Source organism: Erythranthe guttata, chromosome 3 (genome assembly GCF_056151865.1).
Source record: "Erythranthe guttata isolate IM_541 chromosome 3, IM_541, whole genome shotgun sequence".
NCBI lineage: Eukaryota > Viridiplantae > Streptophyta > Magnoliopsida > Lamiales > Phrymaceae > Erythranthe > Erythranthe guttata.
Genome location: NC_142535.1, coordinates 6,460,301 through 6,471,100, shown reverse-complemented (window position 1 = coordinate 6,471,100; position 10,800 = coordinate 6,460,301). Strand labels below are relative to the sequence as shown.

Sequence of the window (10,800 nt, the reverse complement as noted above, 5' to 3'; positions counted from 1 at the left end):
TAGGAACGACACAGAGAGCAATGCGAAGCAATAATCAAGTCTATTGCTGGATTATTATTATTGCAGCAATCCATTTTAGATGGTACCCTGGGGATGGCTATTGAAGACCCCACAGATATTGATAGAGCAACGAGTGTCGTTTTCGACGATCTCTTCGATTGCTTTGACACGCATCAAAAAAAGCGAAGAAACCATTGAACGAGAGTCCTGCGGAACATAGGAAATGAAAGAAGTCCGGTCGGGAGAGCATTCCTAAAAGACCTGAAAAGGTTTTTATAAGGAAGACCGAGTGATTTCAGTTGGAAATGGTATTGCAGGTCTATCAGATCAGTGGGCAACCATAGTGGACTTTTTTCGTGGTGTTGTTGACGTTGTTGAAAGCGAATTTTGTTGTAAGTCTGGCTTCAAATCTTTTCTCTTTTCGGTATGCCGCTCCACGAGCAGAGCGAATGAAAAAAAAAATCCAACCTAAGATGAATATCCTTCGACCATTATCTCCTCATCTTCCTATTTATAAGCCACAGCTTACTTCGACGTTTCCAATTTCCCATAGAATCTCCGGAGCTTTCCTAGCCACTATCCTTTTCTTTTTTTATCTTCTTTGTCTGAAAATAGGTTTGATTTGCTTCACCTATGAGAATGTCTGCCAATTGATCTTTTATTCATCAAAGCTCATCCTAATCTCCGTCGAGATTACTGCCTTAGCCCTGTCCTACCATATTTATAATGGAGTTCGTCATTTATTGACGGATTTTTCTGGATTTGGACGATAAAGATGGAAATGACTGTTAAAAATTTGCACTTATTTCAAATTTTTCTTTTTTTATGAAATGCTTTACTTATTATTATTAGCCTTGTTTCTTCTTTAAAGAAAGCTTATGCCGTAGAAGCTGACATCAGGCTATTGGCCTTTTATCTACATCTTCCCGACTGGAAAGGGTTCGCTTTGTTTGGGATGAACTCGCAAAGACTCGACCCGGGTTCCCTCGTAGAGTGGCGTCTTTTATAAGACTCCACTTTCTCAGTGGAACTAAAAAAAAAGAGTTTGAGCTCTTTTGGCTTACTTTTAGCCACGCGGGGCGGCTATCCGCATGTGTCCAAAAGTGACGTCCATTTTTTTGTAATGGGTATACTAGAAAAAAAAGGTTTGGAATTCGACCTCCCCTTATACGCTCTAAAAAGGGGTCATTGACTCCTTTTTTGTTTAGGATCCCCTTTTTTTTTACATTCAATTATTTATTGAGCCCGGTGTGGAATCACCATCATTACACATTCATTCTTGGTCTGGCTGCTGGTCTAGCGAGCCTTCCTAGCCGCCTAGAGTGCAGTCTACCTGCTGAAGACCGTAACGTAAGTAACTCAGTGCTCCATACAGGGGAAATGAAAGCAGAATTCGTTCGGATCCTCCCACATGTTCAATCTTTTTTTAGCGGTTTCCCCAGAGATTTTTCTCATTAATGCAACCTCCATTTTGCTCATTCATGGAGTTGTATTTAGTACCTCTAAGAAATATGATTATCCGCCGTTAGTCAGTAATGTGGGTTGGCTTGGATTACTTAGTGTTGCGCGCCTAGGAGGGCAGCGCGCTTTGGGATGCGGAGGAGCTATTATCGTCCAGCTCCCTAACCTAATGCGGCACCGGGTTTGGACCGCAGGGAACCATAGCATGGGGGGACGTCTAATCCTTTTGCCGCCGCAAGGCTGGCTAATCGTACGCAGCAGGCTCGAAAACCCCTGGTTCTGGAAGGCACATGAGTCCGAACGCTATGTTGAATGTGCGACTGACACTACACTACGTAGGTACCTGTGCAGGTGAGGCGTCGGTCGGTCCTAGAAACGGCGGCAGCGGCGCGAGGAGTTAACGACCGGACGTGCTGCAACCTAGGGATCACCAGGCAGCTCTTTCGCTCTATAGGGATCGGGGGGGGCATAGCACAATTCTTCTTGGAGGAGGGTTCTTTGCCCGGGTGACTGATCCTGCCATAATGTACTCCTTACCTATACTATACACCGGCAACCGAAGTCGAGCATACATACGACAATCTTCATGCGTGAATAGCCGGGAGGAAAGAAAGGGCGGTAGATGATAATGAGAAAAGGCACCGCGTCTGGACGGGCGGGCGGAATGGATGAGCGAAAGGTGTCATGCCATGTAGTGGGGAATATCCCGAGTCTCATGTAAGACAACTAAATAGACCTCGAGGTGCTCCCGAGGAACTGAGGGACCTTATCGAGCACAGGATAGGTAATTGAAAGATAGAGCTAGCCTATTCGTTATGGGGAATCAATGCTCCGGACCGAATAGAGCTTACCTACGACACCTGGCTTTCTCCGGTGCATATTAGCTTAGCTGCGCTTACGCGGCCGGTTTGGCTTCCTCTCTGGCGGCCACTTACCTTACCCCCGCTACACTCTCACTCCAAGCTACGCCTGCTGAGCAAGATGCATTGCGATTTCCTCTTCTAAGGACGGACGCACCGGCTCCCATTGACACTCCTTATCTGTGTCCTTGGCTCGCCACTTTGCCCGAAAAGAGGAGGGGAAAACCCCTAGCGATTGATGACTGGCTTCTGAAAATGATCGTGTAACACCCTGCCCTTTCGGATAACTCGTTTTATATTTTTATTATGTTTCATAAGTAGATTTTACGTTTAGAAATTTTATGTGTGCTAATAGGATAATTTCTTTATGAGCTAGCCTAGTTATACATGCATTCTTGATGAACTTTATGTGTGACTTAAATTATGTGATTAGTTGATTTATGAGAATCGAATATTTGAAAATTTCACACGAAAAATAACTAATTGAAAAATTTCATATTTTAATTAGATTATTGCATTCTAGAATTTAATTTGGATAGTTGGAATATATTTATGCATACACTAAATTTTTAGAAAAAGAATAAATTCGTGCATATTAGATAATTAAATGAGTGAATAAACTTAGAAATAAAATTTTCTCCACTCTTCTTGTAATTTTCGGCCATGTGGAGACACACATGGATTTTATTTTCCATGTGTACAATTCTTTAATGTAGAAAGACTCATTAATTGGGATAATTGAAGGCTTAAGTGGCTTGTACCTTCTTCATTGAGAATGGTACTTCACTTTACCTTTTAATTCAAGACCCACTTTCTCTCTCTTTCCACCTAAGCATTTGAAACCCATTCTCTTTCTTCTTCCTCTCTCCCTAAATTCGGCCATCACCACCATCCCCTCACCAAGACTCCATTTTTACTCAAGCTCAAGCCATAGAACCATCTCCAATCCAACCCACCTAAAGAGGAAATTCCAAGAACACCCCCAAATGCTTGCAAAGCTCTATAAATAGAACCCAACACCCAAATGAATTTTCATCTTCTCCACCATATCTTAAAGCTCTTAAGAAAACATCATTCTCTCTCTTCTTCTCCTCCATTTCGAAATTATTAGTGTAGGAAGCTCAAAATCTAACCTCATTTCCAAAAAGAAGTTTCTTCAACTAGAAGTGTAAGAAAGCTTTCATTTTTCTTCTTCCCTTTCAATTTCGAAAATTCCCTAATGTTTCCTTCTAATTTCTTTATAATTTCTTCAAGGTTCTTGTAGTGGGTTATTCAATTCACCAATTCCTTCATATTCTCAAGAGAAACTAGGTGAGAATTTCATATTCTTGCTACAAGTGATTCTTCACCAATATTATTTCTTCTTTCACCTTCTTTGTTCTTAATGGCCGAAAATTAGGGAAGTTGTATTACTTTGCTTGTTTATTGTTAGATGATCCATGCATGTAATGATCTAAGCTTTAATTGAAATAATCTTGAAGAACTAAGAATAATATGATAATTTAATTTTTATTTATGTATATGTAAATATATATATACTAGACCTGCGTGATCTTAAGGAAACTTCGATCCATGGTTTTCGTAAACCTGCGTGGTCGAAGAAAGTACTTGATCCATGGTTTATTTATAATCTATATGTGCTATATATAAGTATATGTTTCTATGTGTATATATATATCGACCTACGTGGTTGTAAGTGTACTCCCTCCGGGTCGAGGAAGCTTACGATCCATGGTTTATGATCTATGAGTAATAAGATAATATACGAAGATAAAAATCGAGAACAAGATTAATAAAAATGGAATTTTGTGTAATTGAATTGTTGATGGTTCGAATATTTTGGAAAGAAAATGGAGTAAATGGAATTTTGGTGCTACTTGAAAGAAAACTTCAAGGCTCTTGAGAAAGAGCGCTTGAACTTTAATTAATAAAACTTGGAGATAGTAATTATAAATAACCGAATGCTTTGAGTTGTTTTGCTATATGTGATCTATGCTCTTTGCTTGAATTTTTATGTGTCTTACTTGCTTTAGTGATTTTGTGACTAAACTATGTGCCTTTTGTGAAATATGTGAAAATATGTGTGCTTATGTGAAAGCTAACTTTGAATATGTGAAATGAAGAGTATATACTAACTTCACTTGCACGTTTTTAAAGTTGGAAAATCTTGTAAAACATAGATCGAATAAGCACGGGGTATGAGGGACCGGTACTCCAAAAATGAAATGAAGAGTGTGTGGTTTGATTCCACTTATGAAACGGGTTCTAAATAAATGAAGGCTTATTGTCTATGGTTTTACTTGATTTTTCAAAGGATATCCGACTAAAGAAAATGATTTTCTCACACATTGTATGAGTACATGAATGAATGTATGTGTAAAAGATTGACTCCCTTGTAAGGGATCTCCTCTTATTCCTTATGAAATGATGAAATGAAGGTCTAAGAGGTAAATCGAAAAGGGTCTAAGAGGTAAACCGAGAAGGTAAAGGTAAATCGGTAAATTTCTTAAAGAAATGATGATTGAGGTATATGTATACTTGTATATGTATGTAGATGTATGATTATATGATTCCTTGTCTAAGTGTATTTGATATTTTATGGAATTATCATTGAGTCTCAAAGACTCATATAGGTGTTGAATTGCTTGTAGGATTACCCGATTTCGAGCCCGAGGATCGTGGTTGAAGTTGAGTTCGTGGATCGGGAGAAGAGTTCATATGGAGGCATGGTGGATTTTGGGTGCTCTTAATATACTAATGTGGTTTTATTTGTACACTTTGCTTTTAAAGACATTCGACACCGTTTTAGGTGTTTATTATCGTTCCCTTCCGCCTATTGGAGGAACTTACTATTGATGCATAATGTGTAATGTGACATAGGATTAAGATTACCTATTTTGATATATGTTATGATGATTCCTCAAAAACTTATGTAACTTTAGGGCAAGTTTTCCTAAAAACCTTATAAAATGCCCATCGGCTAGTTATGTGTTGTGTTCTGCCTAGTAGTTTAATAATTCGTGTTAATTATCTCTTGTATACATTATTGCATGAAATTTTACAGCATCATAGGCCTATTTGTTAGGTTCACGTTGATAGGTCGTTTGCATTATTTGAATAAGCCATGAATTAATTACGAATTGTTTACCAACTCTTCTCTGAAACAGAGTCATTGTAGTACTTACAACAAAATACGAAGTTTTTCTCACTCAAAAAGATTTATTCCACTTGGTATAAACTCCTAACTTACTAATGTACTTTAGTATAGAATTTTATGATTTTTGAGACAGTAGGGAATTTATAAAGATTTTTCAAAGGTCACTCCCCTGCTTTAGACTTTCAAACTGTATAGTTGTACCATTTTAATTATTCCTTTCAAATGGCTCAAGGTATTTAAAAACTGTTTTTACTAGGTTATCTAGGTCCTTATTAGAGCATGTGGTAAAAATTTCAAGTGTTTTTCATGAGCGGTTAGAGAGTTATTAATTTGTTTAATTGATAGATCGAAACTGTCCAATATTTTCTCACTTTGCTAAAATGGGACTTAATCTCTAGTCATGCATGCATAGTTTGTGAAATTGATTAAGTGAATGTTGTTTGGTAATATGTGAACACTCTTACTCTGATTCTAAAAGAAAAAAAAAAAAAATTGTCGGAATTTTCTATTCCCGATTAATATATTTCAAAGTCTTCCGCTATCATATTCTAAAATACTAATTAGGTATAACTAGAAAATGGGTGTCACAGATCGTTCATTTTCAACCGAGTTACGGTATTCTCGATAGTCTCACGTGTTTTCCACCGATACTTCGCCACTTCTACTTCCATGACAACGGCACTCATCCCTTAACCCGAGAGGATTTAGGTGGGTCTAGACATGATATCAATTTTTGTCTTGGTTCGGTGTTTATTTTGGATCATTGTTTTTTATTTGACTGTAGTTATATTTGTTGATATTTTCCCATTTGCTCATCATATCTTTTTTAATTCCATGGACAGACTTAAGGATGACGAGGATGTTCCGAGCTGAGAAGCCAGCAACTCGTCCGTCCGAGCCGGAGCCTGAGTTTCAGGCATCCGAGTTTCAGCGTACTTTAGCTGCTGAATCCGAGAAACAATCTTCGGAGGAAGGGGCTTTAAGACCGAGACCTTCCAAGAAGAATGTCGGGCCTTCGCGTCCGCGAGGTGGGCCACGCGTTGAGGATCCCGAGCCTCCTCGGCGATCATCGGCTCTAGTTGTGGCTTCTTCTCCGCCACCCTCCTCAGCCGAAGAAGTGGTAGAGAAACAGCCCACTTCGAAGAAAAGGAGAGCCGATTTGGCCCTTGGGCCAGTCGGGTCAACCCCTCCCCCTAACTTTGCACTTCATCTCTGCCAGAATGCAGAGAACGCCATTGCCGCTTGCCGGGCTTTGGCTTTTCCTCGAGATGTTGCCCACTTCGGGCAGATGAGTAAAGGTGACCGGCTCGAGCTACTTTTACATAATATCACGCAGGTTGGTTTTATTTCGTACGCGCGAGTTAGTCTTTATCTTTATATTTTTCATTCACGGCTAACTTTATTTGAGCTTCTCGTACGTGTAGCAATTTGCCATCGCCTTTTCGGGCCCTCTAGGGTGGGACGATGTCTCGCGCGAGGCATACGATAATCAAAAGAAGGAGGTCACTCAACTTCGGAAGGAGGTCCGAGCTCTAAAAGAGAGTCTGGCGGTGGCGGAGTCGTCGAAAGAGGGGCTATTTGCCGAGGTGAGGAAACTGCAAGAGGAGCTGAAGGTTTTGCAGGCCGAGAAGGATTCGTTGGCATCTCATAATGCCAGCTTAGAAGAGAAAGCAAAGCAGCTTTCAAATGAGCTCTTTGCAGCTGGGGTGCAAGCATCCACTAACTTCACTGAAGGAGTGAAGGAAGGGCATAGGCTGTTCCCGGGATCGTCCGAGGGTCTCCGCTTTATGGAGGCGTTCGTCGGTCGTTTTTTCCATCGACTTTGGCGTTCGACGACTTACACCCGACAAGCGTCCGGTTTAGCTCGCTTCTTTTTTTCGGAAGCGCTTAAGTGGTGCTGGCATCGAGTTCCCGCTGGTCGAGAATGAGTTCGCTGAGGACCTGCCGGATGACGAGATTCCGGGATTCGAAGGAGATGTGAACGAGGACCCCGACTTAGAGTGGTGGAGACAAGTGCATCGGGAGCTCGTTGAAGACTTCTCTCGCCAGGGGACCTCTTCAGTGATCATTACCGATTTTGTTGGGGATGTTGAGACTGTTGTTGCAATGGCTAATCTCAACAAGGCACCGTTGGACCTTATCTCGTCTCCTCTTCCGTCTGCCGGGGATCAAGGCGAAGCAAGAGTGGAGCCTTCTGAAAATATTTAGCTAATTTTATTTGTTTCCAACTATGTACTTTTATGCGATGTATTCATATTTTTCCTTTTTCTTTTTGTACGCGATTTAACGCCTCGTTTTATACGCGATTTAACGCCTCGTTTTATACGCGATTTAACGCCTCGTTTTATACGCGATTTAACGCCTCGTTTATTACGCGATTTAACGCCTCGCGATTTAACGCCTCGTTTTATAGCTCAAAGTAAATGACACACGAATTTTTTAACGTGGAAACCCTCCAAATAAGGAGAGAAAAAACAACGGGGCCTAGCCCAGCTCGTGAAACAAATGTTTATTGATGGTATTTGCCTTACAAAAGGTGTTACTTCTTCTACTTCTTCTCTCCTCCCCTTTTTTTTTTTTTTTTTTTTTTATGCGAAGAAATGCTTCAAATGGACTTCATTCCACGCTCGTGGCAATGCTTTTCCCTTCATATCTGCCAGCTCGTATCCGCCGCCGGCCAGGCATTTTGTGACCACATATGGTCCTTCCCAATTAGCCTCCAGCTTCCCTGTGTGTTTTAGGGCGTCAGCTCGTCGTAGGACGAGGTCACCGATTTGGAAAGAACGAGATCGTACCCCCTGGTCATATCGAGCCTTGATCAAGTGCTTACTTCGCTCCATGTGTAAGTATGCCGCTTCTCGCAAATCGAAGATCTCATTCAACTGTGTTTTCAAGGCATCATCGTTTGTCTTTTCATCGAACGTGGTTATGCGAAGTGTGTCCATTTCTACCTCCACTGGGATGACTGCCTCGGTCCCATAGGTTAACCGAAATGGCGTCTCGCGGTGGCAGCCTTGGTGGTGGTTTGGTAAGACCAAAGGACTGAGGGTATCTCGTCCACCCAACTCCCTCCTAGTTCGTCTATCCTCTTTTTTAAGCCGTTGACAATGGTTCGGTTCGTGGATTCGACTTTTCCGTTGGCTTGGGGGTGTGCGACCGCCACAAACTTCAATGTAATCTTCATCTCTTCACACCATGCGCGAATTTTCTTGCCATTAGCACCCTACTGGGTGCCATTATCTGATACGATACTCCGAGGAAGGCCGAATCGGCAACAAATATTCTTCCAGATAAAATGCATGACCTCATCCTCCGATATTTTTGATAGGGCCTCCGCTTCGACCCACTTGGTGAATTAGTCCACCGCAACGATGAGAAATTTTTTCGTGCCAGTCGTTTGTGGGAAGGGTCCCACCAGATCGATTCCCCATTGAGCAAAGGGGCATGGGGCGCTCATAATAATCATTTCTTCGCCCGGCTTGTGGATAAGGGGGGCGGACTTCTGACATTGTACACAACGTTGAACATATTGATGGGTGTCCCTCTTCATACCGGGCCAATAATAACCGGCACGATATAGTTTTTGTATGAGAGCCCGAGCTCCCCCATGTTCACCACAACCTCCTCGGTGTACTTCGTCGAGGATATGTTGTATCTTTAGCTTCCCCAAACACCTCGCGTCCACCGTGGTGAAGTTCCTTTTATATAATATTCCATGTCGCACGTAGAAGTTCCTGGCTTTATATGCTAAGCGATGTTGCTCTCTATTGGTACCGGTTCGTTCTCCTCTGAAGTGCGCGAACAAAGGTGTTCGCCAGTCGGGTTCTTCGTCGATCATCATGATTCCTGGTGCTGGGGCGGGGGCAATGAGGATAGAGATCTTCCTTTCGATACAATCGACAACTGATGATCCAATTTTGGCAAGGAAGTCGGCTCGTTGGTTGTCGCTTCTCGGGATTTGATGCACGGTGCAAGCCTCGAAAGTTTCTTGTACCGCTCTGCTTTGTTTACATATCCTTTCATTCTATCATTTTTAACTTCGTAATCTCCTTCTAACTGATGTATTACCAGTTTAGAATCGGAGTTTACTTGCTCCACCCGTGCGCCGAGTTCCTGGGCGATCTCCATACCTCGGATAAAGGCCTCATATTCCGCCTCATTGTTGGAAACTCGTGGCAATTTGATAGCAAATTCGACTTCTATCCCCATAGGATCGATGATTATGATTCCTGCCCGTGCCCCCGTTGCCGTAGATGACCCATCCACGAAATTCTCCATTCTTTTTTCGTAGGTATTCTGGTAGTTTCTCGGATGAAGTCCGCCAACGCTTGTCCCTTGACCGAGGTACGAGGTTGGTATTGGATTTCGTATTGTCCTAACTCGACAGCCCATTTAACAATTTGTCCCGATGCGGTGGGTTGACCTAAAGTTTGTCGGAGTGGTAGGCTTGTGCGGATTACCATAGTATGCGATAGGAAGTAGGGTCGGAGACGGCGTGTAGTGAGGACTAGTGCATATGCGATTTTTTTGACTTCGGAATACCTAGTTTCCGAATTAGTGAGGATTTTGCTGATGTAATAGATCGGTAGTTGCTGGTTATTTACTTCTTTGAGCAGGACTGAGCTAATCGACTCCTCACCCACCGATAAATAAACGAATAGGGTTTCACCTCTCTCGGGGGTGCTAAGGATGGGCAAGCGAGTGAGCGAAATCTTTAATGCCTCAAAAGCGAGTTGGCATTCCTTGGTCCACTCGAACTGAACTGTCTTCCTCAGAATCTTGAAGAAGGGCAGACTTTTATCGGCCATTCGTGATATGAAGCGAGCTAGGGCCACTACTTTCCCTGCTAAGGATTGTACCTCTTTGATGGACCGGGGAGGCGTCATCTGGAGTACTGCCTCGACTTTGTCCTGGTTTACCTCTATACCTCCTCGGTTGATTACGTACCCGAGAAATTTTCCGGCCTTCACCCCGAATGCGCACTTTGCCGGATTCAGTTTCATCCCATAGAGGCGAAGAGTGGCGAATGTCTCCGCTAAATCAGCGAGATGCGTGGAACGCTTTTTACTCTTTACTAGCACATCGTCAACGTAAACCTCGATGTTACGTCCGAGCTGAGCCCGAAACATCTTATCCATCAATCTCTGGTATGTAGCCCCTGCATTTTTCAAACCAAATGGCATTACCACATAACAATAAGTACCAGTGGCTGTGATAAAGCTAATTGCAGGCTGATCCTTCTCCTCCAACGGGATCTGGTGGTACCCTTGCGAAGCGTCCATCATACTGAGTAGCTCGCATCCAGCGGTGGCATCTACGAGC

The 10,800-nt window shown here is 42.4% G+C and overlaps 1 long non-coding RNA gene across 1 annotated transcript; it reads left to right on the top strand.

The window, feature by feature from the left end:
* The first annotated feature begins 2,961 nt into the window (after positions 1–2,961).
* LOC148771648 (uncharacterized) lies at positions 2,962–5,224 on the top strand. The gene is made up of 3 exons (XR_016030268.1): positions 2,962–3,489; positions 3,576–3,632; positions 4,973–5,224. It is a non-coding gene; the product is annotated as an uncharacterized LOC148771648 (long non-coding RNA).
* Positions 5,225–10,800: the final 5,576 nt, after the last annotated feature.